Source organism: Mesoplodon densirostris, chromosome 4 (assembly GCF_025265405.1).
Source record: "Mesoplodon densirostris isolate mMesDen1 chromosome 4, mMesDen1 primary haplotype, whole genome shotgun sequence".
In the NCBI taxonomy this organism is placed as follows: domain Eukaryota; kingdom Metazoa; phylum Chordata; class Mammalia; order Artiodactyla; family Ziphiidae; genus Mesoplodon; species Mesoplodon densirostris.
Window position 1 is genome coordinate 158,940,146 of NC_082664.1, and position 24,141 is coordinate 158,964,286.

Sequence of the window (24,141 nt, forward strand, 5' to 3'; positions counted from 1 at the left end):
ATCTCTTAACCCACTCTGAACCCCCAGTCTTCACTTTTCAAAATAAAGGCAGAATGTTTATCAAATGTAGATGATTTGCTCTCTACCCTCTCACAGATACACAAACCTTTTGCCTAAATTCAACATATGTGTCCTCTGTTACAGTTTGGCAACAGGATCGGACTAATCTGGATTCTGGTTTAATCCACACAGCCTTTTCCTCCCTCTACCATCATCTGCTTCCTTCACCTGCCCTCTTTCCCAGGCACACGAACGTGTTTTCCACCCTGAGCTGAGGCAGTGAGAAAGATGTTCCCAGGTCCCCAGTGAAGCCACTCCATGCGGCCTGACCCTGAGAATTTCCAGCAAGGGCCAGCTGGTTAACTACATCCCTGACCCTTAAGAGAGGAGACAGCATTACAGTCTCTGGTAATGTTTGTGCTGCTGAGTAGCCCAGAAGGTGAGACAAAATCAGCTACCTTTGAAGAATTCAGCTAACCTTCCACGGAATTCAGATTTCTCTGTAGCTGCTGCTGGGGGCAGGGGTGGGGGTCTTGTTTCCCTCCTTCTCTGGGCAGGGCCAGGAGAGACAAATCAATAAAGTTAGGCCTGGAACCTCACAGAGTTTAGTCTGATCCCCTCTTCACCGGCTGAGGCATCTGAGATCTGGAAACATCACATGACTCTCCCAGGATCACCCGGCGGGTGTGTGGCAGAGCTGAGGTTAAAGGCCTGTGCCGGCCTGTGTGTGTTCCCTGAAGATGCCGCCTCTGCTGCCAGCCCACGGAGGCTCAGAGGACCCGCCTTGGAGGACTCCTGCAGACCTTGGAAACGAGTGTGTCATGAGTAGTGACCACAGCAGAGGTTCGTTTCTGGTTCGAATAGGCAGCAGGTACGACCCTGGTCAGTTCACCTCTTCACACAGCTCTGCAGAAACTGGTTTCATTCTATTCCCAGGAGCTGACACTGTTCTCAAATCAGAAACCAAAAACCAGAGCTCTCTCCAGCCTTGATGCCTTATAATTCTCAGACTGAGTGCCACCTTCCTTGTTCTGCAGGTGCAGGCTGAGTCAAAGCATCACCCAGGGCCTCATAGCTGGCAGGTGACAAAGATGGAGCTGGAAACTGGGCTCAGACTGCTGGTGCTGTTCACTCCACTCACTGTGTTCACAACTTCCCGTCCCAGGAGGTCTGGGGGTGGAGGGATGTTAAAGCTGGGGTGTGGGGAAGGGGTGGCAGAGGGTGGCCTGTCGGTGTCCCCCCACCCAGGTGGCCGCAGGTGCTCTTTCAGTTTGAAAGGGAAGAGGGTGGCGCAGGGCTGGCAGAAGTGTTGGGAGTGAAGGGGAAGAAAAGATGTGACCCCGTTTCTCTGGTTTAGAAAATGGGGGGTGGGTTGACCTGGGCTCCACGGCCCTGGCCTCTGAGCTCTCTGCTTGTGCCGAGGCCTCAAGGCCTGTTGGTCCCAGCCCTCCAACCAGGGTGCTGCCCCCCCTGAACTAGGGAGCAGAGGCTTAACTGGACATTCCATCTCCCTTTCTTTCCCCTCAAACACCGGCTTCTCTGCATGTTTAGAGACCCGCACCCTCAGGTTTGACCAGCGCCTGGTGTCATCCGCTGTGTTACCCACAACCTATGTGATCAGGTGGCTCCTTCGTCCCTCTGAATACAGGCTCAACTTGCTGCCTGGTGCCCGCCCGCCCCTGCCCAGCCTGCCTCCCCCCCAGCCCGCTCCCTCCAGGGCACAAGCCGCTCCTGGTGGAGGGTGTCTCCAGTGCCTCCCCCCACCCACTCTGCCAAATCCCAAACACAGGACCTGAGAGTCTTCGTTCTTGCTGTGCTCCGAGCACTCTGCAAAATCAGCCCCACGCCCCCGGCAGACCAGCGGGCACAGCTCGAGGACCATATGCGTCTGTCCCCACAGCTCCCACTGTCCGGGGTCCCCTCCGGGAGGCCTCGTCTGCCCCTCACGCTGGCCCTGAGCACCTGGAGCTCGCACTGCGGCCCACGTGGCCCTGAGCAGCATGTGCCTTACCCCTCAGCTTCCTCTAAGAGCCGACTTAAACCCACCATCCCTCCCGTCCCCGGTAGGCCTCGCCCTCTGGGTTAATTCTCCAGATTCGGTCCCTGGGAGCAGGCGCCACCTTCCTTCCTGAAGGCCCTCATCCTCCAGCCACCGTGCCAGCACATTCCCCTAGTCCTCCTCCCTCACATCTTCTCTCCTCTGGGCCCTTCTCTTCCAGACCTGAAATGGCAGAGAGCCACAGAGCTCGGTCCCCAGACCTCTTCTTCTATGCTCCTGGGAAACCTGATCCATTCCCATGACTTTACTGTCACCAGTGCCTGACAATTCCCAAAGGACACCTCCAGCCCTCACCCCTCCCGTGAGCTCCAGACTCACCACCTGGCATGGCAGCCTCTCCCATGTGCCCCCCTGGAAATCTAAGATCTCACGTTTGACATGACCCAAGAGGACCACTGCTTGTCCACCCCTAATCTTCTCCCCCGCCACCCTGAACCTTCCCCCATCTCAGTAGATGACACCACCGTCCATCCACCCTTGATTCCTCTAATTCACTCACACACCATGACCACCCACTCTGAGCCGCGTCACCTTGACTTCACATCACGTTCAGAATCCCGCCCAGGGTGAGCTGCAGTAAGCTCTGGTCCCTACATTCCACTCCTCGCCACTCAATCCACCCTCCATACAGCAACCAGAATGATCTTTCTAAAGAATCAGATCATGATAAGTTATCAAATCTCTTGGTTTTGTGTACTCCACTTCATGAAAACAACAAGGCCATTATCCTAAACACTAAGTCTTTAAGGGAAACCTTTAAAACGCACCTTCAAAACATCTTAGCAACTTGCTAGAATGGTACCTGAAGAAAGGAAAATTGGAGGTGGGCTGAACTGTATATTTCCTACATAAGGCTCTCTTCTAAGTCTTATAATAAATTTAAAGGTCATGTTTCTAACCTAGATAACAGTAATAGTCTTCCTTAAGTAGGTCAGTGATAGTCTATGCCAGCTGTATATCCTAGTCCTTATATTTGCTCTCCTGTTCGTTCCTGTCTGGGTGGTTTTTATTTGTAAGGCACAAACATCCTCTTTTTTTTAACTCCTTGCTCTTGTTTTCACATTTAGTTTCAAGTGGCATAGTCCTTATTTCAATCCAGAGGACTTAACTATTTCCTCTGAGAATTGATATTTGCTCTTCAAAAAATATATATATATTTATATATATATAGTTTTATATTTTTATATATATATTATATATATATTTTTTGTATTTTATATATTTTTAATGTATATTATATATATTTTATATATATATATATATTTATCTCAAAGCAAAATGTTAGAGCTCTAAAAATAATTTTTTCTGTTGTTAAAAATCATACATTTTTGGACTTCCCTGGTGGTGCAGTGGTTAAGAATCCGCCTGCCGGTGCAGGGGACACGGGTTCGAGCCCTGGTCCGGGAAGATCCCACATGCCACAGAGCAACTAAGCCCATGCGCCACAACTACTGAACCTGCACTCTGGAGCCCATGAGCCACAACTACTGAAGCCCACATGCCTAGAGCCCGTGCTCTGCAACAAGAGAAGCCACCACAATGAGAAGCCCGTGTACCGCAACAAAGAGCAGCCCCTGCTCGCCGCAACTAGAGAAAGCCCGAGCACAGCAACGAACAACCAACGCAGCCCAAACTAAAATAAATAAATAAATACAATCATACATTTTCATCATGGAAAATTTTGATAACTCAGGAAAGTATAAAAAAGAAATTGCCTCTAGAGAATGAGAAGACCCTCATCTCAGACCCCACAGGCTCCATAGACTGGAAGAAAGTATTTGTAAAAGACACATCTGATAAAGGACTATTACCCAAAAATATACCAAAAAAATTAAAAAAAACAACAACGACAAAAAACCTCTTAAAAAGAACCTCTTAAAACTCAGCAATAAGAAAATGAGCAAACCAGTTTTAAAAGACTTGAGTAGACACCTCACCAAAGAAGATACACGGGTGGCAAACATATGAAAAGATATTCAACATCATAATGGCCCAGGTTCAAAACACTGACAACACCAAATGCTGACGAGGCTGTGGAGCAACAGGAACCCTTCATTCATTGCTGGCAGGAAGGCAAAATTGTGCAGCCACTTTGGAAGACAGTTTTGGCAGTCTAACCAAACTACAAAACCTACCATGTGATCTAGCAATCATGCTTTTTGGCATTTACCCAAAGAAGTTGAAAACTTATGTCTACACAAAAACTTGCACATGGATGCTTTTACAGCATCTTTATTCACGATTGCCAAAACTTGGAAACAACCAAGATGTGCTGCAGTAGATGAATGGATAAATAAACTACAGTGCATCCAGACAGTGGAATATTATTCAACGCTAAAAATAAATGAGCTGTCAAGCCATGAAAAAGACATGGAGGAAACTTAAAGGCTACATGCTGTATGATTCCAACTATACTGATGTTATGGAAAAGGCAAAACTATGCAAACAGTAAAAAGATCATTGATTTTGAGGGGTTAACGGAGAGGGAGGGAGGAATAGGTGAGGCACAGAGGGTTTTTAGGGCAGTGAAACTGCTCTGAATGATACTGTAATGATGGATACACATTTGTACATTATACAAATGTGTATCCATTTGTCATTATACATTTGTCCAAACCCACAGAATATACAACACAAGAGTGAACCCTAATATCAACAATAGACTCTGGGTGAGGATGACGTGTCCATGCAGGTTCATCAGTTATAATAAATGTGCCGTCTGGTGGGGATGGTGATGGTGGGGGAGGCCGTGGATATGAGGGACGAGGGATGCAGGAACTCTACACTTTCCACCTCATTTGGCCGTGAACCTAAATCTGCTCTAAGAAAATAGTCTTTTTTTTTTTTTTTAAGAGAAAGAAAAAAATTACCCAGACCCAATGTGCCACTAGGAGCACACTTCCTTCAAGGACTGTCTACAGAGATCAAAACTGGAGTGACAGAGCACACGTTCTGCACACATTGCCGGCGAGCACCGAGCACAGTGATTCAGGCCCGTCTGCCTGGGTGACTGGGCCAGGGGCCCTTGCTCTCAGCCCACGGCTGCTCGGGGACATTGTGCACCCAGAGGCCAGGTCTCAGGCTCTACTCGCAGGCCGCGCCCACCCAGGGCAGCCGCACCTCCAGCTCCTGAAGGGTCAGGATCTAAGGCAAGCATGTGCCCGGGGCGCCCACAGTCTGGGTGGGAGGGGCTCCAAACTGCCCTTTGTCCACCCCTGTTGAGTCTGGGCTGGAGCCGCCTCTGTTCCAGCTGAGCAGGGGTGGACCAGCCCCGGGCAGAGGCCCTTGCCTCTTCTGTCTCTCTGCCTGGAGTCCGAGTGGGACCTCTCCTCCGTGCCCCGTGGACAGAGGCCCAGGGCTGCCAATCGCCCCCTCCCCGGCAGCGCTGGGGGACGGGATGAGGAAGGAGCAGGCTGCAGCCCTCTGGTTGAAGTAATTCTCTCCCCTCCAGCTAGCTGCTCGGGCTATAGCTGCCCGTTGAACGTGACTTGAGAGGCTGGCACCAGGCCCCCCTCCAGCTGCTCGGGCTATAGCTGCCCGTTGAACGTGACTTGAGAGGCTGGCACCAGGCCCCCCTCCGCTCCTAGAAACTGCCCCAGGACTGGAAAAAGGCTGTTATGTGACATCGCGCACCTTCGCCAACCGTCGAGCATCGAGTTCAAGCTGGTCCGCCTTCTGCCTACCAGGCACCCCCGCGGGCCCACCTGGATGCTTATCTCGGGCCATCTCCAGGTGTGATGCTCAGCCCTCGGCTTTTCACCCAATTGTCAGAGAAAACACGTGGAAGCTGTGATGATGGGGAAGGGGGGGAAGGGCAGGCGATTCCCTGAGGTCGACGCTGCAGATACAGGCAAATGAGGTGTAGGGTGGAGCCCTCGCCCCCACTTTCTTCCTGCTCCTCTCCTGTTTCCAGGGCCTGTACTCAGTGCCCTCCAGGCAAGGGACAGGGGCGGGGGGCACCTTCGCACAGAGTCTCTGCCCCAAAGGAACGTGTGGCCCAAGACAGCCAGCAATGAAACCCACACGGGACAAACGTCACAAACCACAGGGATAAACGAATAGCCAGCAGGGGATGTTTCTGCAGCGTCAAAGGTACATGCCTCTTACAGGGCAGCAGAGGTAGCTGGAAACCCAGCACAGCCTTCACGCGGTCCGGGGACCGGCAGGCCTGAGTCAGGTGTGTTCCCTCAGACCTATGCACGCCTGATCCCAGCGGGCAGCACACTCACCCAAAACAAAGGAAAATGACACACAGGCAAGTAAATACACATTCCCGCACCTCCCATCTGAGAGCAACTGGGCAGAGTCCCTGCAACACGAAATGATGTTTGCCTGCACGGCAGGGGCGTGAAACAATCTTTTCCACAAGAGGAAACTATTTCTGCAGTCATTCTCTGCTGCTCTAACTTACAGGCTAGGTCCTCCGGGGCTGGATCTCTGAGAACTTCCCAGTGAGTTTCTTTGTTGCAGTAACAAACAAGTGCAGCTGTTGGCATATGCCTGCTGAACAGCATGGGTCCAAGGGATGCGAAATAAGGTGCTGAAATCAGAGCAGTGAAAAGTGACACCCTAACCCGGCAATGCCGGCACCTTGAGCCTCCCTCCTCTGCAGCAGCCAGGCTGGCTCCCCAACCTGGGAAGCTGTTCCCCCCTCCCTCCCCATCTCTCTCCTTCCCTCTGTCTAGTGACCTCCTACTCATCCTGAATCAGGCTTGTTTTGCCCCGTGTACAGCAACCCAAAATGCTGAGACGCCAAGGTTTACAGCAAAGAGAGGGATTTTTCGCAAGGCAGCCAGGCGAGGAGATAGGAAAACAAATCTCAAATCCGGCTCTCCAAAGGCAAGCGGCCAGGGCATTTAAGGGATGAGGACTAAAGAAGCAGGGTGGGCTGAGGCATGGGGAGCACGGAGAGAGCTGATTGGGAAAAGGTGTGATGATAGTCGTTCTGCGCAGGGGTAACTAAGCTCAGGCCTCTGCACGTTCAAAAGGTCACCCACCACGTGGACACGTGCATCTGCCCAGTTGAAGGGTCAGTGGTCCCACCCAGTCTTAACCAGCTCAGTTCGAACTGGACACAGCTGACTCTTGCTCAGCTGAACTAGACGCAGCTGACTCCAACTTTCTGGAGAAAAACTGGAGCAAACATCTTATTGTTTAGGCTCCATGTGGCCTGGAGAACAAGCAAGTTTTTTGTAACAACAATTAAAACCACCTTGATTAGTAAAGGCTGGTGCGATGGAGTTAGTTAATGATCACCCTCGGTTTTGATCCTTCAGACCCAGCTAGGCCTCCCCTGTTGCAGGCAGCCGCCCCTGACACCCCTGTAGACCCGTCCCCCCGCTGCGTCCCCAGGGCACCGGGGGTCTATGGCTGCCCCTGTGACATTTAACACTTTCCAGTGTGAGCATCACCTTCTCTACTCGTCTGTAAGATTACTGGTCTTTGTGTCCTACCCACCAGTTCTGACGTAGAGAAAGTGCTCAGACGTGTTTGCTAAAGGAACCAGGAAGGCTAAAGTATCTCAGCTTTGCCTCAGCAAGAGTCAGTGTTACAGGAAACGATCTGGTTGAAGACTTCCAGCCCCGCGAGGGTCCTGTGGCAGCCAGGCCTCAGTGAGCCCCCATCCTGGAATTCAGACCTTCTCCAGCCCCTTCCCGCAATGCATCCGAGCTGGTCTGCATGACCAACAGAATAAGATGGACATGACAGCATGTGACTTTAAAGCCACTTCTGCCTCACTCGGTCCTGGAGAGAGCCAGACACTATGCTGTGAGGACACTCACGCTGGCCTGTGGAGAGGCCCGCGGGCGGAGGAACTGACACCTCGTGCCCACAGCCAACACCAGCTTGCCCACCGCGTGCGGGAGACACGGGGTGGGGGGCAGACCTCGCACCCCAAGCCAAGCCTTTGGATGATGCAGCCTCAGCCGCTGGCTTCTTGACTGCAACGTCATCAAAGATGCTGGGCCAAAACCACTCTTTAATTTGCTCCTGGAGAAATCGTGAGATTGTGTGTGTTGATGAAGGTTTTGAAGCCGAGGGTGACGGCCAGTTAAGTCCATTGCACCTGTACCTGCCCTCACCTATGAAGCTCACTTTCATTGCTGCCACGAAAGATTTGAACGTCCTCCACATGTCACGGCGCCCAAACAATAAGATGTTTGCCCGAGCTGTTTTCCAGGAACTTGGAGTCAGCTGTGTCTAGTTCAAGCCCCAGCCACTTAAGGCTGCTTAGGACCACTGACCCTCCGACTGGACAGGCACAAATATCTGCTTGGTAACCTTTTGTCATCAGGAACCCAAAACGCTACCTTCAGAACTGCTAACTCCTCCATCTTCTGAACCAGCTCCCGTGGAAAAGCCTGCAGCTTAACACCTGCTCAGAACAACAATGAAACTCACCTTTTTCTTATTTCCAATCACCTTTCCGCCACGCCCCATGCCTTAGACCACGCTGCTTCCTTACCCCATAAATACCCCAGGCCCTCACCTTCAGGGAGGTAGATTTGAGCTTTTTTTCTCCAGTCTCCTCGCCTGGCTGTCTCTGCCCTTTCTCGGCTGCAAACCTCAGTGCCTCGGTGTCTGGCCGCTACGCAAACTGAGCCTGGTTTAGTAACAGTTTTTACGGAATTTCTTATCGTAGTGATAGGTAAGTACAGACCCTGATAGCAGGTTGGAGCTGTCATGGGGAGATTTGGGGAGAGCCCGGTCCGAGGGGGCTCATAGGCCCTGGGGTTTAGGACCAAACCAGAGAGAGCAAGTTAGTGCAAACCTCAGGAAGAGAAACCAAGGCTCGTCTCCCGGGGCCCCAAACAGGGGAGTAGGTCATAAACATCAGCCAGACGTAGCTGTGGTCTAAGGCCTGCTGCCCTCTGTCCCTGAATCCTACATCCCACTGGACAAGGCAAACAAGCTGACCTTGAAAGCCCCGGTCTTACTCAATCTCTTGACTTTACAGCGGAGGACTGACTTGTCCGTGGGGTTGAGAGCTGCGCCCCGTTCCTCTGACTCCAGCCGAGCTGCTCCGGGCTGCACTTCCCCACGGACTGGCTTCAAGGCTGACCGCCTCCCTCACCCACGCCTCACCTGCCCCTGCCTACTGGACAGGATGGTAGTCACTCCCCCAACGGCCTGTCCTTCACGCTTCTGCTGGCTCTTGCACCTCATTGCGGAGGTAACTCAACATCCAGCCTGGGCGGTGTCTGCAATCTCTCCCAGGTTCTACCTGGTGTTCCCCAAGGGACCCCTTAAACTCAGCTACACAGCTTCCCACCCACCCCCAGGCCCAGGCAGGACCCTCACCACCCAGTCCCTGGAGACGTCCTTTTTTCAGTCTCTGGAGAGACCCTTTCCTCCGAAGCAGGGCTATCTCCCAGCCTCTGCAGCCATGTCACCATCGTGCTGGGAGGCCCAGCAGGAGACTGAGATGCAGAGGAGAGCCTGCACGGCAGTCTCAGGAAGGCTCTCTCTCTCTCTCTGTACCTCCACACTATACTTCCATCCAGACTTCTGTGTACACTAGAAGCTTCCAGCAGTGACTTGGCTGAGTCCCTGGCTTCAGAGCTTGGGCAGGTTTACCAGATGACCTGCCGGCTGTCACCTATTCATTCGTATTGAGAACATTTTCTGGATGCCTTCCGAACTCCCTCCTGGAGTTACTGAACCGGCCCTTCGTTCTCCGCCTCCCCTGGACCTGAAGAACAAGCCCTCTCTCTTCTCTCCTCACTTCAGGCCAAACAGTGCCCATCCCCCTCCCAGCCCCTGCTTCTCCGCCTCCCTTTGGGTTGGATGGAAACCTACAGGTCACGAGGTAGGAAGTGGTTCCTGGTGCTCTTCTTGATGAGCAAAAACAAGTTCTGAGACCTCGGGGAGTTTTTGCAAAGCTTTGGAAATGAATCAGAAGTTTTGAAAGCTGAATCTTTAAAAAGGTCCCCTCGTGGCTGCAGCTAGATTTTGGCCCCTGGCTTGAGTCCTGAGCTCCCTCTGGTCTTGAGAAAGGGTCAGGAGGTGCCTGTGCTGTGCCTCCTCCCCAGAGGGAGAGCCAAGGTAGGCAGGCTGGCTGCACCTGCAGGAGCTCGAGGCCCAGGGCTCCTCTGCCTCCACCTGTGCCTGCCCTGCCCCCGGCTCCCCCGGAAGAGTCTGTGTAGGTGAAGTTCTCTCCCGCATCCCTCATTGTCACTTATCCTCTGTCTCTCTCATTCTCCAAGGCACTCACACACCATCCCCCCCACCCATCTTTCCCTCTTGGGACTCGGCTCAAGCCCACCCCTTCCGTGGTCTCAGCCCATCCTCAGTATAATGGAAGGTTTGGAGCACATCCGTGTCTCCAAGGCCCAGTCATTTAGAGCCACAGTCACAATTCTGCTTTTTTTTAACAATTCTCTACCCATTATTCTTTAATCGACACATTCTGCATTTAGTAAATGTATTTAAAAGATGGTGATTATAAGTGGAAAACCAGCTTCCCTCACTATAACCAGAAGGAAACAATAACAATCAGCATCCTGAAAGCAACACGGTAAGTCCTGCCCGAGACACTCTTGCCTTGAAAGGGAGGTCACCTCTCTCCTTTGTTACTCTCTGCCAGGTTAAGTCCTAAAATCATCTCAGGTACCATCAGGCCCCAAACTTTGGTCAACAATGGATACCCTTTCAGATCTACCAGTTTAGGACTTCCCTGGTAGTCCCGTGGTTAAGACTCCACGCTTCCACTGCAGGGGGTGCGGGTTCGATCCCTGGTCAGGGAACTAAGATTCCACGTGCCACACAGCATGGCCAAAAAATTAAAAGAAAAAATCTACCAGTTACTTTTCTGTTTCTTTCTCCCCTCTCTTCCGCACCCCCCCCCCCAGTAATAATCATAACACACATGCAAACACAATCCTCTGGTCTAAAAGTGCATATGCCAAAAAAGTGTTTTTTGTTTTTTTTCTTTTTTTGCTAGTACCAGCCATGGAGCAAGACACCAGCATTGTCTGGGGAGCGATAACAGGCTGTGTTTCCAATATCTCTGCCCACTGGCCCTGACAGATACCGCGGTGGTTCCTGCCAGGAAATCCCCTCTGCCTCATGGAAAACCCAGAGGAGGAAGTGGAGCCCCGAGGACTGTTCAGGCTCCACCCCAAGTTGTCGGAGTGAAACCAGACCATCTTCTCGGGCCCGGAAGCCCACGGGCTCTGCACATACTTGCAGGGACCCGGGAGCCTGCGACAAGACACACACACCACTGAGGCCCCGTGCGGTTGCCTCTGCACCGTGTTTTACCAGATCCGAGCTGGTTTGGAGTCCAACTACCACTTGATAAAACCCGCAGAGGAACAGCTGTTGCTACCTCCATTTTGTAAACGAGAAAACCAGGGCCAAAGCTCTGCCAGAGATCTAACAAGGTCAGCTTCGCTCCCCTGCCCACAGTGGGCATGAGTAAGTCCTCACCAAATGTATTGCCTTTCCTTCCAGGACCCCGAGGCCACTCGTGGGTTCTGAGCAGCTGCAGGGGGAGAGCCTGGGTCGGTCTCTGCCCTGGTGCCCCCAGCCCGCCCCGCCATGCCCACAGACTTCCTTGGGCCTCCTCTCCTGGTGATGGGGCGCCCTGTCCTGCCTTCTCTCCCCTCAGGGACCGTGACCCCCATCCTTGCCTGGGGCATAGCCCCAGGGAACAGCTGGGCCCCAGTTACAGGGTTGGGTCCTCGCGTCAAAGACCACCTGCCACCCAACCCCTCTGCCCGGGGAAATCGGGGCTCGGCCTTGGGTGTGTGGTGGGGGTGAAGACCACCCCCCCCCAGCCCTTCTCAAACCCCTGGCTCTCATTTCCAGGGCCTGGCGTGTGGCTGCCCCACAGCCTGGGAGGCCTCTGTCCTCCCCACTGCAGTGGCCTCGCAGTGGAGCGTCTTCAAGAATCTCGCATTCGACGCCTCCCAACTTTTCTCTCACCCCGGACCCCTGTTATTCCCCAAACTGTGTTTTTACCAAACAAACCACAGTTGCTGCATCATTTGTTTTCCAGATGTGATCAAGGATGGGCGGAGCTGCTCAGACGTCCCCGAGCATCAGGAGAACCTTGCTGGCTCTGCTGGGTGATGCCCTGGAGAGCCTGGGAGCTCCTTCCTCGACCTGCATTTGTGAGCAAGTGCTGGACACTTTTTACCCACTTATATTTGTCTCTTGTAGCTGCTGGAACAAGTGACCGCAAGCCTGGTGGCTCTGTACTCACAGAGCTGGAGGCCAGGTGTCTGTGGGCAGGCGGGGCTGGTCCCTGGCATGAGGCTCCGGGGAGAGTCTCCTCCTCGCCTCTCGGGGTGCTGGTGGCTGTTAGCATCCTCGGCACACCTGGCTTGTAGCAGCAACCCTTCCATCCCTGGCCTTCCCCACTCTGTCCAGGGTCTGTTTCCCAGAGAAAAATTCACACATCGTTAGAGTTCAACACAGAAATCTGGGGGGGGGACACAAAATGCAGCCCGTAACACTCAGTATTTCCAGTAAAACAAGGATCTTTAGACCCACCTTCGTAAACGATTCCCAAACTACAGAACCGTTGAACTTCAGAAACGGGAGGAACATCAACGTCCATCCAGCCCAGGACCCACGGGATGGGTGAGACTCCTCCACGGTCCTTCCCAAATGTTTCCCGAGCATCTTTGGGAACGCCTCTGTCCCCCGTCTCCCAAGGCAGCCCCAGACCCCTCAGGTGGCCCTGAGGTCCGGGAGTGTCGTCCTGCAGAGCTGCCGTCCGGCTCCCCGCCCAACCTCACCCCCTGTCCCCAGCACACATGCCGGCCCTGGGGCCGCTTGGAGCAGGTCCAAATCCCTTTCCAGGGGCGGCTCTTCAGCTGTACAGCAGCCACTGTTTGGGTCTTCCTGCTCCGGGCTGAACGCCCCCCTGCAGTGTCTTCCTCGTCACCCTTCTCTGGGCAGTTTCCAGTCCGTCTCTACCCTTCACTGAGAAGTGAGGCGCCCGGAAACGAAAGCGATGGCCGTGTCCATGCTGTTCATCCATCCTATGAAATCAGCCCCACCGCTGGGATAACAGCAGTGAGCAGGACACATGGAGTCCAGTGGTCCTGACGCTCATGTTCCAGCTGGCGGGGTGGGGGGGGCGGGGAGGAATGGTGGGTGCAGAGGGACAAGCAAGGGCCAGAGCAGAGCCTGCTCCCTGGAGTGGAAGCACGACCGTCAATAGTGAGGCAGGCGCTCTGGGCTGAGATCCAATGACAAGGATAGCAGCTCAGGCAAAGTCCCTAAGGTAGCAGAGCCCCCTCCTGCGCACCCCCTTCCTAAAGGCCCCACCGGTTCCTTTCTCTCTCCAGACTTCAGGTGCCTCTGAAGCAGGGCCAGCCCAGGGGCAGCTCAGCCAGTGCGGGGCCACCCAAGGTCATCGCCCTGGGAAGGAGGCTCCTCCTTAAAGAGAGATTCCAGAATTTCAGTGGCTTCAAGGAGAGAGGATTATGTAGCAGTATAGGCAGCCCACACTTCTCTGGACAAGCACGGGGTCCGGGTGTTTGGTGCCCTCCCCAAAGGTATGAGGCTGCTTCTGAGCAGGATGAACCACGAGCCCAAAGGTGGGCACAGAGGGTGCCTAAAAGGGAGGCTCTGCAGCCCCAGCTCCAGTGAACCCCGAACTCTCCCCAGGCCTGAAATGCCCACTACCCACGTGGTCTTCAAAGTCCTGGACACTGAGAGACCCAGCTGAGACGTCATGTCCAGCTGCCTCTGCCCCCAGCAGGATGAGTCCCCATTCCAGGGGGTACCAGCTCTCCAGTGGGCACCCCCTCCCTAACAGCGATCGTCTATGCCCGCGTTGGTCCCCGATACAGGGAGCTTTCAAAGTGGAGGCTTTCTTGCATCACCAGCGCCTGACACTGTGTCAGGAAATAACGGTGAAGGAAGAAAAGAGGGAAGGAGGAGAAGATGCAAGGACAGAGGAACCCCTGAGCTCCAGCAAGAGCCCGGCTCTCGGGGGGAGTGTCGGCTCCTGTTTGCACACTCTGGCGGCTCCCATCTCCCCCTGAGCCTGCTGTGACCTTCCCCCCATCCTCACAGGCCCACGGGGAGGCATGGGGCTCAAGGAAACACCGTGGAAGGAATGAGTGAGTGAGTGAATGTCACCGCCATCACCACCACGCTGTCGTGACCCCACAGGTCTGGATGCAGGAAAACCAGACTCCTCGAGAGCACTGGCACCCCCTCCCCGAGAACTGACTTCCGTCTGAGCCAAAGGTCAGAAAGGCGGGGGCTCCATGTTGGCTCTTGGGGGCAGAGCAGGTGGGGGGACATGGGTCACCCAGCAGAGCACCGTCTGTTCCCAAAGTGACTCAGACTGGATTTGGGCGACAGCAGCCTCCCAGTGTGGGCTGCAGAGCCTGTGCTTGCCTCCCCGCTCTGCCCCCCCAGCACTGCGTCCCCTGCCCAGCGGGCCAGAGGAGGCTCAGGCCTGGGGCATTGGGCAGAACCGTGGCTTCGGGACAGGTTAAGGGCTTCATGCTCTTCTTGGCTTCTCAACCTTGGCCACACAAGCACCTGGGAGCAGGAAGCAGGTGGCTTAGCCTGGGACCCCTGGACCAAGGAGAGGGTGAGAGCATCATGGAGGGGGAGGCCCACACGTGGCCTTTCTCAAAAGCTCTCCAGTGCTTTAGTTGGCAACCAGGAGCGAGAATCACAGCTTATAGCGTAAGGCTCCGGCTGGAACGGCAGAGGTGACGCAGGAAGCCCGTGCCGGCGCGCTAGGGCGGGGTCATCTGAGTGGGAAAGAGACCCAAGCGCCCGAGATAGCAAACAGCAGCAGGTGAGCAAGACGGAGCTTGCAGAGGCACTAGGGCCCTTTCCCAAGTTGTGGTAATGCCAGAGCAGAGCACAGGAGGGGCAGGTGAGGTCACCTGTGCTGGGCAATGCCGGGGGAGGGGGGTGGGGAGGCAGGCCCTTGGTTTCCCAGGCATGGGCTGCTCCCTCCGGAGCGTGACCACCCAGCAGAGTCCTGGTGACGGGGAGGGGTAGGGCAGCCGTATTCATGACCCTGGAACTCAGAACCCGAACAGGTTCACAGAAAATGGGGCTGGATAATTTATCTAGATTGTTCCTGAGAATCTAGGGCATAGCCTGTATCTATTGAGAACATACTCTTAACAACTTTTTTTTTGGTGGGGGGGGGGTACTGTGAAGAGAGAAGCATTGATCTGAAATCTTATCAACTGGTACAAGTGGCCTGACATCTAAATCATTGTCTGTCCTACCAGTTACCTGCCCTGGGATCTATTTCCCTCCTACACCGAGAGGGAAAGAACTTTGTGATGGTTGACTTTAATGTGTCATCTTGGCTGGGCTAAACGATGCCCAGAGAGCTGGGGAAACAGTGTTAATGGGTGTGTGTGTGAGGGTGTGTCCAGCAGCCGTGAGCATGTGACCAGCTTCAGCAGATTTCTCTCCCCATTGTGGGTAGGCATCATCCAATCCACTGAGGGTCCCAAACAGAACAAAAAGGGAGAGGAAGGGCAAGTTCACTCCCTGGTTTGAGCTGAGACATCCACCTTCTCCTGCCCTCAGACACGGGTTTGGTTTGAGCCTTCAGACTAAGATCAGGATTTACCCTGTCAGCTCCCGAGGTTCAGGCTTTGGTTTGGACTGAACTACGTCCCCAGGTCTCCTGGGTCTCCACCCACAGCAGGCAGGTCCTGAGGCTTCTCCGCCTCCTCCGTAATGCATGAGCTGATTCCTATAACAAATCTCCTTTTGTCTCTACAGACCCTACCGGTTCTGTGGCTCTGTTTCTCTGGAGAACCCGAATACAGAACAGCTGGGATGTTATGATCCTATGCAGACTGTCTTCATGGTTCTTAGAAGCCGGAGCATAAAGTGCCCTCTCTCTCCAGTCACACATCTTCCCGTCGAGTGTGAAGTTGTAGAGGTTTCTTTTCACCCCATTGGCAGTACGGGAGCCACCTCCTCCCTGCAGAGGTCATACCTCATGTGGGAGGGAGCCTGCCAGGTCTCCTGGCATCTAGTGCAGATGGTGGGAGGGTTTGTGCTAAACCAACCCCAATCCAGAAACCCACACGCCCTGAGCTCAATGGGTTTACAATGTAGGGTAAATGTTGATGAGTTTTACTGTGTTATGTGGGGTCCTGAGGAAGGAGACTTGGCCTTGTTCACAAGGAATTACAATACGAGATGCACCTTGAGAGACTCATACTATGAGGGAGATGTTTAGTCATTCACTCCAAGGGTATATGTTAAGGATCCACAACATGCTAGGTCCTATTCGGGAGGGCTTCCTGGAGGAGGAGGCATTTGATATGGCCCTCAGAAGGCCTGTCAGGAATAGATTTAAATTAAGATTTAGAAGATACAGGGGCAATTCAGTGAAGAAAATGTATTATTTAGTATATAGAATTTGAAACATCTGTTTTGACCGGAGGTAGCATAATTCATTAAAATTAATGCCTGGAAGGATTTGGAGGAATTTTTGCTTTAGTTGAGATTAGTTTTGTTTTCACCAAAGTGGTTTCACCCCAACCAGTTCCCGTAAATGTATCAGTTCAGTTCTGCTCAGCCAAATGTCAGTTTTGTGTGTGATTCACATTCCAGGCACTTTGGTATATTTACCAAATACTTAAAACCCATGCAAAAAATATCCCTTTGATGGAGCCAGTTAACAAATCTGTGAATTGAAAGAAGTGACAAAGCAGCAGTCTGTGTTGAAAATCTATCAGAGGAGAGAAACCCACCCCATCTATAATCCTTACACACATCTCTGATTCCAAGGGTTTAACTACTCTGTCTTGAAATGAATTGGTTCCCCTTCCCCAAAATCAGACCCTCCCCCCAACCAAAAAAAAAAAAAAAAAGACTGTTCATCTCTGTCAGGTTATCGTTCAATGTTTAGGTGAACTGACAGCAACTGAAACAATTTCCAAGCCACAATCCAACTAAAAACTAAAATATCAAACTAAACAAAACTTCAGAGAAATATTCAGCAAAGGCTAAGAACATCTTATCCAATGTGAATCTCTGTAATCCTATGAAGTGTCTTTAGAAATAATTTTTTGGGAAACTGGGAAATACCAGCAAGCGGACCATTTGCAGAACTAGTCTCAGCAAATGGATTTTCAGAGAGGTGGCTTTCAGAGCCCCCGGTTTCCTGATGTGGCCTCGAGCCACACTGGCTCCTGGGAGGCTTCTAGCTTGCTCTCCTTATCCTCTCGGCAGGGAAGCTTCAGGACTAGAGGCTGGGTAACCTGGCACACACACACACACACCCCCACCAAGGTCATCCAGGCCACCTGGAGCCAATGTGAAGCTCTTTTTCTGTCCCCTGCAGTGTCAGGTGTAAAGAGAAAGTCACTAAAACACAGGCCGGCAGATTTAAGAAGACGGTGAAGCCCTGGTCCCCACCAGACCCCTCCCCAGGGCTCCTCCCTCCAAGGGTGGGCCCACCGGGACGCCCCCTGGAAAGCAGCTGTGCAGGTGGCGCCCTGCGGTCCATCAAGGTCCTTCTCTCATCCGAGGCCTGAAATAAGTCACTTTCTCTCCCAGACCCCCAGATTCCCGTTCTGTTCCCCAGGCAATAGATGAAGAGGTATTTCTACTGCTTTCTTCCTGCCTTGTGGCCCCATTGAACCCTTTTCGGCAACAGCTCGGCAGGGATGAGCCTCAGGGGTCCCGCCTCTCACCCCAACCTGACCCCCACTTCTCTGGGCTGCTGGTGGCTTTACCTCTCTCCTTCCCTCTTTAAGTTCTAACCGTCCATGAACTGCTTGCATTGTTCTCAGTAGAACATATTTTACACACACGAGAATATGGAGAATAAAATAGCATCCCTGTATTAGCATCCTAGAACCAGGCAGCCTAGGAAACGAAACCTTGAGGCATTGATCGAGAGCCTCCCGGATCCCTCCTCCTCCTCTTCCTCCAGTGGAAGCACTCGTCCTAAACTTGGAGTTTACTGAATAGTGTTTTTAAGGAAAGAAAACCAGTTTTATACTCCACAGACTTGAGCCATTGTCCTCAGAACTTTGGGCCTCATGGGACAGTAAGATGTCAAAATTCAATGTTGGGCACTTGTGGAATTTCCCACACTGCAGAGGAAGTACATAAAAGAAAAAAGAAAACTCACAAAATTATCACCTACCATCATAGTCGCTTCATGAAAGAAAGGACATTTAACACAGAAACTATAGAAAGAGCATATTCTCAGAATTTAAAAAACTGAATATATTAGGTTCGTCAAAACGTCTTTATTTTTCTCGTTTCCACACAGAGCCTGGAACACTTCCTCTTGGACCAGCCTGGCATTTAGGAACCTCTCATTTAGAAACTAACTTCTATGACCTGCGTCCCTAAGAGGATGGGGACTTTCTTGGGGGGGGAACCACCCGGGGGAACCACCCCCATCCAGGATGGGTGCCTGCTGCTGCCGTCCTCCTCCGCTCTGTGCCCCACTTCTTGTCTCCCATCTTATCTCCTCCAGATGCTACAGTCCCTCCCCCACCTCGGAACCCTCAGGGACAGGAGCCTCCTGCCTTTCTTCTCTGTCTTCCCACCCTCCAACCCAGGCCTGAGGAAACGACTTCGGCCAGACCCTGAGTCAGGGCTAGGATGGACGCGGCAGCCCTCTGTGTGGTCACAGGAGACTGAGTGACCCACTGAAAATGTCCCCAAATGGAACAACTTCATCGATACCATAGCTGCACCTGGGTGGCCTGATCCCGCTCCCACTGCACTGGGACACTGCTGTCACTCACCTGCCCACGTGCCGGAATGAGGCGGGCGGTAAAGGGCCGGGCAGGTACTTTGCAATAACTCCTCAGGTAAGCGGGCTCTGCCTTTCCCCACCCTGCGCTGAGAACCTTTGCCTTGGCTCTGGCTAGGATAGTTTTTGTTGCTGGTTTTTTTTTTTGGTTTGTGTTTTGTTGTTCTTGTTGTTTTTCTTTTGGCCGTGCTGCATGGCTTGAAGAATCTTAGTTCCCCGACCAGGTATCAAACCCACACCCTGGGCAATGAAAGCACAGAGTCCTAACCACTGGACTGCCAGGGAATTCCCCGGCTAAGATAGTTTTTAAAAAACACACAGCAACAGCACAGAAACCCAAGTTCAAATGACACCTCAGCTTGACGTGGGGGGGTGGGTGCTGCAGGCAGACCCTCGTCTCCCATCTCCATGTCTGGACTCCCCCCCAGCTCCTCTATGGGCGCTCCCCAGCCTGGGAGCCACTTCAGAGCCCCCCACCACAGAAAGGCCCTGAGAGGCTGCAGCCAAGGGGTCTGGGAGGCCCCTTCCTCCCTGAGCCGGGTCCTCCTCAGATCTGACTGGGAAACGCCCCCCAGTGCAGCCCCTGCCCTTTACCCATCACAGCACCTCTGTCCTTCCCATTCCCGACTGTCCTGCCCTCCTTCAGCTGGGGCAGGGCCGGTCCTCCGGGGCCGCCACCTTTACTGTAGAAGATCCCACATCTCAAAGGCAGGACGAGCACACGTGTGCGTGCACGTGCTCACACACACACACACAGGCACGCACGCACTTTTTTCTTTCAACTTGAGCCTGAAGAATAGTTGGCTACATGCAAAGAATGATAAACTTCGTTTGTGGTGCAGGTATGTCCCAGCCCTTGGTCCAGGCTCTGGCCTCAGGTCCTGACCAGAAGCTCAGGAAGACCCTCGGGTCCCCTCTGTCCCCCTCCGTCCCCCTCCGTCCCCCTCCCACCCCATGGCGCTCGCCAGCCTCCTCGTCCACGGGCATCAGAGGGAGGTCTACTGGCCGTGTACCCCACTAGGGCCAAGTGAAAGAGGGAGAGGCTCAACAGAACCCCACCATCTGGGGCCCTTGGACACCGCCCCCCCCTCCATTCAAGCACAGCGTCACCACCTCGGAGCTCAGATCCCTTTTATTCCAATCACCACATCACTTTGGGGTCCTCACCACAGCCCTGCGAGGTAGGGAGCACCCCCATTGCACGAGTGCACGAGGTCTCGCCGGGCAGAGAGCAGACCCCAGGCCTAGGAGAAGCCAGGGGTCCCCACGGGAGGCCCCTCCCACCCACCACCTAGACTGTCCCTCAGCGTCCCCGCCTCGGAAGCTGGGCTGGACCCTGCAGCAGGCACGGCGTCGGGCAAGAGGGGGCGGCGGTCGGGAGGCCTCACTTCGGGCTGAGGACGTGCACGAACTCCTCGTAGCTCACCTGCCCGTCCTGGTCCACGTCAGCTACTTGCGTCAGGATGTCCAGCTCCTCCTGGGACACCTCCAGCCGGGTCATGGCCTGCTTGAGCTCATCGATGCTGATGTGGCCATCGCCATCCAGGTCGAAGGCGTGGAAGGCTGTTCTCAGGTCATCCGCTCTGGCCCGGGCCTGAACCCCCTTGGCTATCACTGCCAGGAATTCCTGGGAGCACATGACACCATCCCCGTCCGCATCCACCCTGGCGATGAAGCCCTTCAGCGCGGCCTCCGACGGGTCCAGGCCCAGCTCCTGCATTACGGCGCTCAGCTCCTGGGTGTCGATGGCCCCGTCTTTGTCCTTGTCGAATCTGTCGAAGGCCTCCATGAACTCGGCCACCTGCTCTTTAGACAGCTGCTCATCCATGTCTCTCGCACCTTCTACGGAGCTTCCTTCTGAGCTTGCTGCCAACCCGCCCAAGGGGCTCACGTCGGAGCTGGGACAAGCGGCGGGACCGAGGCTGTGTCGGTCTGAGGACAGAGCTCCAGCGGCAGCCTTGCCACGGGATGGGAACCCCCTCCTTTTCTGAAAATCCGAGCAAAGGGAGCAGGAAGACTCCCTCCCCACCCCACCTCCTGGGGTGAAATCCTCCTCCTAGGGAGGGACAGCCGGCCACAGACGAGAAATGCAGGAACTGGAGGTGCCGGTCTTCCCAGGAGAGGTGGCAGGCACCCTGGCCTCACCCACTCCCGATGGCCAGCCACGGCACCCCAGAGGTTTTTGCCCATGTGACTCTCACAGGGACCCTGGCCAAGCTGGGGAGGGGGGCTCAAGAGGGCTTCCCCAGTTTTAGAGACAGGGGTGGGAAGGGGAGAGGAGCCTCCCTCAGTGGACGTGGCAGGCCCTGGAGGAGTGGGAGGGCTGTGTCCAGCGTTCCTGTCCTCTCTCGGGGCTGCTGGCCAGCTCTCATCCCATGGGGCGGGGCTGGTGGGGGGCAGATGGTGGTAGAATTGAGTGGGATTCTCCCAGAATGGCACTGCGGGCGTCATCACTCTCCAGCCCGGCGTGGCTGGCAGATCCTTAGGCGGGGATGCGGCTGCCTGCCTTTTAGCTTCGGGAAAGCGGGGAGCCGGTTGCATGCAGAGCCTGGTGCACAGGTGGTGCTGAGACTTGTTTATTAACTGAATGTTCAAAGTGTGATTTCAGAGCTGAGGGGAAGGCTTTGTGTCCCTGCAGAATACTCCTCCTCTAGCTCCCCAGTTTCTCTGATTCCGTTCTATTAAGACCAGGGTTCTCTACAGAGACACCAGGAAGGAAGGGACCCTTCATTTACAATCCCAGAGGGGTCCTGCCGGGGAGCTGCGGGAAGCCTGGAAAGCACTGGGCTGGAGTAGGCAGCCCCTGAAGATGCCAGGGGGTAGGAGGATGTAGAATCGGGTGGCTGAAGCTGTGAACTTGGCCTGGCTCGTGGGTTTACTAAGTCAGCCCTAAGCACAGAAACCTGTTTAGGAAACTCCTTGGACCCACGGTCTTACCTGTTTCATCTCTTCCCACTGCTCTGCATAGCAGAGTTTAGATCAAGAGCTCGGGTCGTGGGGACCCTGCAGGAGGAGGGGCATCCCCTTCCTGGAGGATGTTGAGTCCCCTGCAGCTGTGACAGGACGGGTGACCCCCTCCAAGGCGGCTGGGTGAGCCCTTGGAGCGGGAGAGACTTCATGCGCAGTACCCGTGTGTCTGTGTGAGAGTCACGTGTGTGCATGAGTGTGTGCAGGCCTCTAGAGCCAGCGTGAGGGCGGGTGGCTTCAGCTTCCCAGGGCCCTGACCCGGGAACACACGCCAGCGCGTCCACTGCTGTTTGGGTTTTGTGGGTGAAACACCGAGGAAACAGCAGGACAGGTCTTGGAGGCTCCTCTGCCTCCCCCGACTTGCAGGGACCTGCCTGTCCCTCCCCCTGTGCCAGTCTCCCTGGGGACAGCCCTGCCCTGCCCTTGCCCAGGGAGATCCACCCCGGGAAGCGAGAGGGGACACCGCGTGGGAGTCGCTGTCATCCCGCAAGACCACTCCTGGCTCCGCGCCCTTCTTCAGGGGCAGTAGAGACGGCGGGTGATCGGGCTGCCCTCCCAGGAGCCCTGCTGGGCCCACACCCTGAACACAGCGCTCCCACCGAGGCCACAAAGCAGGTGGTTGATCACGGGCTTTGGACCTGGGAAGCTGTGGGTACAGGGCTGGCTCCCCACAAGCCTGGGGCGGGTAACTTCGCCTCCCCTGTGGTAGATGTCGGGTCCTGTTTCCCACCAGCCGTCTCATGGTTCCCAGGCTCACCCACCCTTATTGTTGTCCTGCGTCTGAGCACCACCGCCCTGGGTCCCTTGAGCATCTTGCTTCCAAAGCCTGTATATAAGCCACAGATACATTTCCAGGTCTCTTCTTGGACAGATGTTTAATTATTAAAACCATCTACATATTTGCAATGATTATCCATCATTGCAATTTTCCCAACCACTGTGGTTCACGGTCTCACCAGTCCAGACGCCCTTTACCTCTCACCCCTAACTCGAATCTCAGCCTTCTTTTTCCTCTGATGGGATTCACTCCTACACCCACCTCCTCTCTTAACTCTTTTACATTCTAAGAAGTGCTTGTCGTCCGCTGGCCCTGAGGCTTTTGTCTTACCTCCACAGCTGGTGTGTCTCCTTTCCGTCCTCCCTCATCATGAGACCCTAGGAGCCCTTTCTGTGCCACCATAGCTGTGGTCTCCCTCCCACAATCCTGTCCAGCCAACCAAGTTTCCTAGAAACAATGTGTTTCTCATACTGTTTCTTTCTTTTGGGAAATTGCTCTTTCCTGCTCTGGAGCCTCGTATCAGCTTTAACTGGTCGACAGTGAGGAAGAGCTCTGTGCACGATACAACATGGCCCCTGGTACTCCTGCCACCCTCGGTGATGGGTTGATGAGGACCTTTTGCATCTGTGTTCAGTGATGTCAGTTGCCACCAGCTTTACCCTTTCCTTGGACATCCATCCCCGCCTGTCAATACCTCATTGCCTAACCTGGTAGAGCCACGCCCATGCCTCTGCCCCATTTATCTGGGGGAGAGGATGACATTCATATTCACACCTGAGCTCCTGTGTGCCAGGTGTCATGCAAAGGGCTCTAAAGGGTGATCTCATCTTGTCCTCACTGTTTATTCCTATGTTCCAGATGAAGCAACTGAGGCTCAGACAAGTCACAAAACAGGTTCATGGACGAGCCGGGAATTTGCATCTGGGTTCGCCCGACTGCAGAGCCCAACCCTTTCTGTCCCGCATCACAGCACAGCTCAGCTTCTGATAACTGACCTTCACACACCAGCCAGCCGCTGAGGACAGCCAGGCCCTGCCCCTGCAGCCCTTGGAGCCCTGGTGAGAGCTGGCAGCCAGGCTCGACCACTCCATCAACACCTGACTGCATGAACTGTGGCAAAGCACGGGCACAGCTCTGCTCAGGGACCTGGCTTTGCTCTGGCAGAAGGGCGGGGGCTGTGGATGGATGGTAGGACCACAGATGAGCCTGAAGGCGATGTGTTTCAATCCCCGCTCTCTGCTTCTCACCAAGTACCTGGCTGGGCGGCACAGCCCAGCTGATGCTGGTTACCTGATTCGAGTCAGTTTTACATTTTAAATTAGCTAACTGGGTCAGTGGATTTGGTACACAGGCGGTTCTCAGGACATCTCTGTGAAGTCCTTGGAAACAGTTTTACCGAGAACGCCATCATTTTGCAATATCCTTTCAGCATCATGGGCAGCCGTCAGTATTCATTAAGTCTACCATTGTTCTCCTATCTTCCGGAACATTGTGTGACAAGCTGCCCTCTGATTCTAGCTTGACCTCCTCTCTATCTTGAGACCCTCGTCTCTGGCTACGCAGATTTCTTTGAACTTGAGGTTTTTGCCCTAATTTTAT

General features: G+C 54.1%; 1 pseudogene; it reads right to left on the minus strand.

Annotated features, from left to right (window-relative positions):
• Nucleotides 1-19,671: 19,671 nt before the first annotated feature.
• LOC132487660 (calmodulin-alpha-like) lies at nucleotides 19,672-20,625 on the minus strand (annotated as a pseudogene).
• Nucleotides 20,626-24,141: the final 3,516 nt, after the last annotated feature.